Raw genomic sequence first — 6,426 nt, 5'->3', positions numbered from 1 at the left:
CTGGTAATAATTGTTTAATAAACATGTGAATAGCAAGTGAACTTTTCATATTTGGTTAAATTAACACATCAATTCAGTGTCCGGGGGTCCGTGTTTGACCAACTATCTATTTAATTGCTTACGGGATTTAGGAGAATGATCACTGTTCGATGTTCGTTATCTTCACCTTTCATTTTCCTTTGGGGTACCTCAGTAACTAAGTTATTGTCTCAGAGTTATCTCTCTTGGATTTATAAATAAGATTACCAGACGCACAGATTTTTCATACAGAATATACTAAACCCAAAAATATTCAAGTTTTTCATGACTGTTTACTAGTCTGTAAATTATGTATAATGAATTATGATAGGGTATAACCTAATAAATTGGGGGATGTATCACAAATCTTCTGTTTAACATCGACTTGACAGTGTAAATATTGCAGCCGAGGCGGATCATGAATTTTTTAGAAAGTGGATTCAACTTTTGTATTGAAAATTATGAATTTTTTTTTTTTTTTTTTTTTTTTTTTTTTTTTTTTTTTTTTTTTTTACCTCAGATTCATTCAGGATTAATTGTTCAAAGAAATAACACAATCTTAGATGAACCTTCATGGATTTGCGCTGCTATATCTGCTGTTACCTACATGTTTTATTTTTGCCGGTCCGCTGCCGAAAGAAACCGACGCGGAACATCCAGATTCTTAAATATCACAAATTCTATCCAAACCTGTGTATTGTTTCCAAATTGTCTTTTTGGTTTGGTTTAAAGCGTGCATACTAGCCTAAATCTAACACGTGGTTTTGAATCATGTGCGTGTACATAGGGATATATGCATCTTTACGTATGGCGCTAGGCCTACGTAACATCAAATCTTTGTGACGTTATTTCTTTGTTCTCTTGAATATGCCATAAGGACCTTTTGTCATGGGACCAATCATATATAAACTATAATATATATAAACCACAGCAATATGTGATTTTAAAAAAAATACACAGGTTCGTTAGTAGATAAAGATATATACAAGTTTAAATTAAATCCAAATGCAGTTTAGGTCAACTGATTAAATATGAAGGTCATTGGTTAATGTATGTGACCTTGAGATTGTAGGACAAGGTCATTTACAAAGTTCAATAGAATTTAGCATGTCATTAGAAAGTAATTGATGCACCCAGAAGGCAAATGTTCTTGACCTAAATTAGATCATTAGCCTAGTAATTAGATAGATTTTCGAAAATGTAGCTGAACATGAAAAAAAATTGGAGTTTTTGGTAAGGTCAGTAACAAAAAACTAAAAGTTGTTTAACTGATTTTATTTTTTTTAATAAAAATCTAACATTTGTTATTTAATTCTATATGAAAGACCTTGCATGATTGTGTTGCGTTTTTGAAAAAAGTTAGCTCAAAAATCTATTGTTTTATTGAATTTTTGACTGTATACAATGCAAGGTATGTTGGTTGCCATGGAAACCATTTTTTGCTTAGATATTTAGATTTCTTATTTCAACAAAATTTTATATAAGCCTTTTCCATTTACCTTAAACTAAAAAAAATATGCATCTTATTATCTTAATTGTATTTATTTTGGACTTTAAAGAGGTATATTTGACTGTTTTTTTTCAAGAACTTTGTCCTTGTTACCATGGTAACAACAAAGTGATCAATAACTCTGTGTTATTTGAGTTTAAGTGACTCACACATGCGTTTTGAATGATTTTATCAATAACGCTGCATAAAATTATAGAATTTTTCAATAATTTTTTTTTTTTGCACTTTCCAAAAAATTCTCCATGATTACTGACAGCTTCTCTTAAACTTACAGATGTTATTATAAATCGCGTTGTGAAATAGCAGAGGAAATCGAAATGTGAGTTGAACTTTTGAATACAAATTTATGGCATTTTTTTCACTCACCAAACGAAACTATGATTTCGTTGTCCAAGTTGAATGCATCCACCAACTTCCTCTTCTTGCAAGAAACTTTGTTTAGCCTCTCAATGACTGTATAAACAGTATTTAATCTCTCAGCATGCAGCACTCGGACATTACGATGCATCAATCAACAACTTTGTTTACGTAGCGCATCTATGTACATGGATTGGTGGTTGGTTTAACATTTTGATTAGCAAAAAGTTTCACACAGATGAAACATTTGATCTACCATTATTACAGACATTGACGTATACTTATGTGGTATGTGCATATTTTCTGTAGGCGAGTCAGTCACAGCAACAAAACACTTTCGGAACCCCTTTTTGTTTTTCGACTATTCTATGACGGAGTAAGGAATTCCGGAAAATGAATTCACGTGGAAATACACAATTTTTACTGATCACGTGGTTGCTATCCGTCGCTACCTTAAGGTAGAGACCGCAAACTTCCACCAGAGTTCGTTTGCTCACAAAACTATTCGTAGGCACTGTGACGTAATGAGGCCTCGACGAGGAGTTTGGTAGAGACCGATAGCAACCACGTGATCAGTAAAAATCGTGTATTTTCACGTGAAATTATTTTTCGGAATTCCGTACATCGCCATAGAGTAGTTGAAAAACAAAAAGGGGTTCCGAAAGTACAAGTTGTTGCTGTGACTGAATCGATGATTGAGAGGGTCGTCTCGACGAAAGATATAGAAATTTGGCCATAGTTTAGATTAGGAATACGTCAATGTAATAATAGTGGACTAAATGTTTCGTCCGTGCAGAATGGCACTTTTTACCTCACGAAATTCACCACCATGAATAGCTGCGCTACGTAAACAAAGTTGTTGATGTAGCGTGATCGTGATGTCCGAGTGCTGCGAGTTTCAATACTGTTTATGTAGTCATTGAGAGTTTAAACAAAGTTTCTTATGAGAAGAGGAATTCGATGGATGCATTCAACGTGGACAACGAAATCATAATTTCGTTTGGTAAGTGAAAAAAATGGCAAATTGAATTTGTATTCAACCCACTTTTCCTCTGCTATTTCACAACGCGATTTTATAATAACATAGATTATAAACGCACAATTTGGAGCTGTTTCATTTTTTGTGCATTTATGTATTCCATATGTGCCCAAAATATAACTCCTACATGTGCATGTAATTGTAAATGGATGTCATGTATATGCCAGATTTGGAAAAAAAAATAGGGCTCTCACAAGTTTTTTTTGGGGGGGGGGGTGTTGCACTAAAATTCTATTTGGTATAAATGATAGTACTTATAGTATCTTGAAATTTCATTGACCTAAGAGATATTTCAAATCTGGGGTTTCATATTTCATGCAAGCATGTAGGTCTACAAAACTTTATTTAAAATATTTGTAAAATCACAAGCCCCCCTCATAGGCAAATAAATGTATTGTATGAAAATAACATATGTATGTCCTTCTCTTGACCCACACTTTGATATTATTAGAATGAACTGGCAGTTTATGAAAACATATCTGTCACCTCATATTGTAATATGATAATTATGATGTTTATTCACCTCATTAAGGACCCGGGGGTGGGAGGGTATGTACAGTTTAAATAGAAGGTAACTATAACAATATGAAATAAATAACAATCATGCAGATGTACTACTACTGCAAGAGTTCACATTACATATGTAATACTGATTTCAGACAAGATTTTAAAAATTAACATAATAAAATACATGTTATGTGTGTAATTTTCAATATATCAGCATTTTAAAGTTCACTAAACATGCATTGAGACACACAATTTTAAAATTGACATTGTCTGACACAGTATAATTAATGATTAATACTGACTGTGCAAATATTAATTATGATGATTTTTTTCTAAGCATCATCCTAAGGACCAGTGCAAGTTGAAATGGGCTTCCAGCCAACAACTTCAACAGCAATTTGCCATGAAAATCAGCAAGAAAGGTACAATATTTTCTATCTTAGTAAGATAGAATTTTTCATTTTAACACCAGACATTTATAAAGACAATTCTTAGTATATTAGATATTCATCTCTTTTTCAATATTTGAATATACAGAATATATTTTTTATAACAGGTACTTCATTTACATTGATGATGTCATATCCCCTGGACCCCACAACTTTACAGGTTACAGAGAAAATTCAAGAACTTCTGCAAAATGTGGGACTTGGATAGAATCAATAATGTATTTGTGAGCCCAGAGCAATGGATATATTGTGCAACATACTAAAGTGTGAATTTAATGGAAAACAAGTACATGTACTCATGTATTACATGTCTTTTTTAAAGACAATAATATTGTATAAATATAGAGGAAGTGTCATTGTTGATTATTCTAAGTTTTTGATATATCAAAATCAGTAAACATTTCTAAATGAAAATAAAATACCAATTTTATAACTTTAATCAATGTGTTTGAGATGACCTTCAAAACGGATGCCCAGTGTCACAGTAGATGTGGCACGCTAAAGAACCCTCACTGCTCAATGACCGTAAGCGCCGAGCAAAGGCCTAAATTTAAAGCCGTTCACCGGTCTTGGTAACGTCTCCATATGAGTAAAAAATTCTCGAGAGAGACGTTAAACAAGATACAATCAATCAATCCATGGGTCGATTGGGTGGAAATCTTTCCATTGATATTAAATATAAAGTTGTTATTTAAACATATTTGGTGCACTATGCTGTATAATCATATCAATTTCTTATAGTAGGTAATCGTGTCTGGTTATTATAAAAAAAATGTATGAAAAATAACTAAATATTAATGCAATCATTGTGAGTGCAAAAAGGTCAATCGCAAGAGCACATACATAAATGCATTGGCGGATATAAGGGGTGGGGTGGGGTGGGGTGGGGGGGGAGGGCAACCGGCGCGAGCCCCCCTAAAATTTTCAAGTTTAAAGTAAATCGTGGTCTCTTGTTTAGGGAAATATATACGATAAAAGCCATAATTTCCTCCACTCTCAGAGAAATAAATGTCTGACAAAATCTATTGATTTATTGAATTACTTTTAGTGGGAGAACTGCTACTTTTTCCAAAAACCCTTAAAATTTGCGTTATTTTATTAATTTCACCTTATTAAAAATGACAGAAAATAATAAAAATGACTACATAGGAGACATATTTTAAGCCCTAAAAAATCTGTAAAATCCAGGTGTTTCTGGGGAATCGCCCCCCCCCCCCCCCTTCAAGGCGGCCCCCAGACCCCTGCCTCATACAGTTGCACCCCCCCCCCCTTCCCAACTTCAATTCCTGATCCGCCCCTGAAATAGCTTATAGAAACCTTCTTATTGTCATGTTCAATTTTCAAAGAGGTAATTTGGGAATGCCTAAACATTCTAAGTTATAAAAAGGTCAGTAGTTTATCTCTTCTGGCTGAATCTTCTCAATGCACCTACTGCAATTCATAATGTCTATGTTCCTGCTCATTCTTTCTCCTCCATACCATGCAGTATATTAAAGGGGTTGGGATGTAATGGAGACATTTGTTTTAACAAATATAAATTGTATTTCAATTTTTTGTGGGGATTTTTATTTGGGAAAACTCTTGATAATAATCATCAAATATGATGACGTATGATAAATCTATATTCTGAGTGTAAGTGCACAAAGGTCAACAACGAGAACTACAACAAAATATAAGCTAAAATTTGAAATACATACTTTCTGTATTATATTTATTGATTTAAAAAAGGTATTACAAAGAATCTTCGAATTTCAGCAAGCTGTTTTTGATGGATTGTTTACAACATCTTTTAATAACCCTTTTTCTTACGAAAATGTGTAGTTTGTTAAAAGGGGGTGGGGTTAGGAATTTTTTGCTAGTTCCATATTGAACCCCATTATGGTGTATGATTTTTTTCATATATTTTACTTACTAATAGACTGACCACTTAATGAAATAAAATAAGAAATTTGATGGGTAATTTTTTTGCAGCGTAAGCAAAGGTATGACCCTGTGTGCAAATAATGTGCACTGTTTTAAGATAATTGGCCAATGTAGCTCTGTTGAAGTAATGTTGTTGCATGTTAATAATGATTGCTGAACTTGAAATTGACGTGTAATATACAATTATGTGAAAGGTTGTTTGGAACCATATATGACAAGTTATTATCCTTTTTACAATAAAAATGTTATAGCTCTATTTGTATATTGCTCTCTACTTATTTTTCTTCACTTTTTACGCTTTACAAGGACTAAAGAAGGTGTTGTTAAAATCACCATATTTCTCAAAAACAAGGTCGATTACCTACATTGATTTTTTATTGTTTTATATCGAAGCTTCATCATAAACATATATCAAAATAAAAAAAATTCAATGGTTAATTTTTTTAGCATCAACCTATCAATCTCTACCTTAATATCAAAGTTCATAAAACAGGGTCCGGTTTTTGTTTTTGTTTTTGGTTTGCTGAGCTGATTTCACAATATTGAGCCTGGTTACTTCGCTGTCGAAATCGACCGCTACGTCCAGTCCCCAGTAAAGTCATTCTACAGAATGTTTCTAACCA

At 32.9% G+C, this 6,426-nt stretch overlaps 1 long non-coding RNA gene across 2 annotated transcripts; it reads left to right on the top strand.

Moving 5' to 3' along the window:
* The first annotated feature begins 2,422 nt into the window (after nucleotides 1-2,422).
* LOC125653363 (uncharacterized) lies at nucleotides 2,423-4,319 on the top strand. Of its 2 annotated transcripts, XR_007361881.2 has the most exons (3): nucleotides 2,423-2,888; nucleotides 3,769-3,853; nucleotides 3,988-4,319. It is a non-coding gene; the product is annotated as an uncharacterized LOC125653363 (long non-coding RNA). The 2 variants fall into 2 exon arrangements; XR_007361880.2 differs by lacking the exon at nucleotides 2,423-2,888 and having other exon boundaries at nucleotides 3,580-3,853.
* Nucleotides 4,320-6,426: the final 2,107 nt, after the last annotated feature.

The sequence above is a fragment of the Ostrea edulis genome, chromosome 7 (assembly GCF_947568905.1).
Source record: "Ostrea edulis chromosome 7, xbOstEdul1.1, whole genome shotgun sequence".
NCBI classification, from domain to species: Eukaryota; Metazoa; Mollusca; class Bivalvia; order Ostreida; family Ostreidae; genus Ostrea; species Ostrea edulis.
This window is presented reverse-complemented; position numbering and strand designations above follow the sequence as displayed.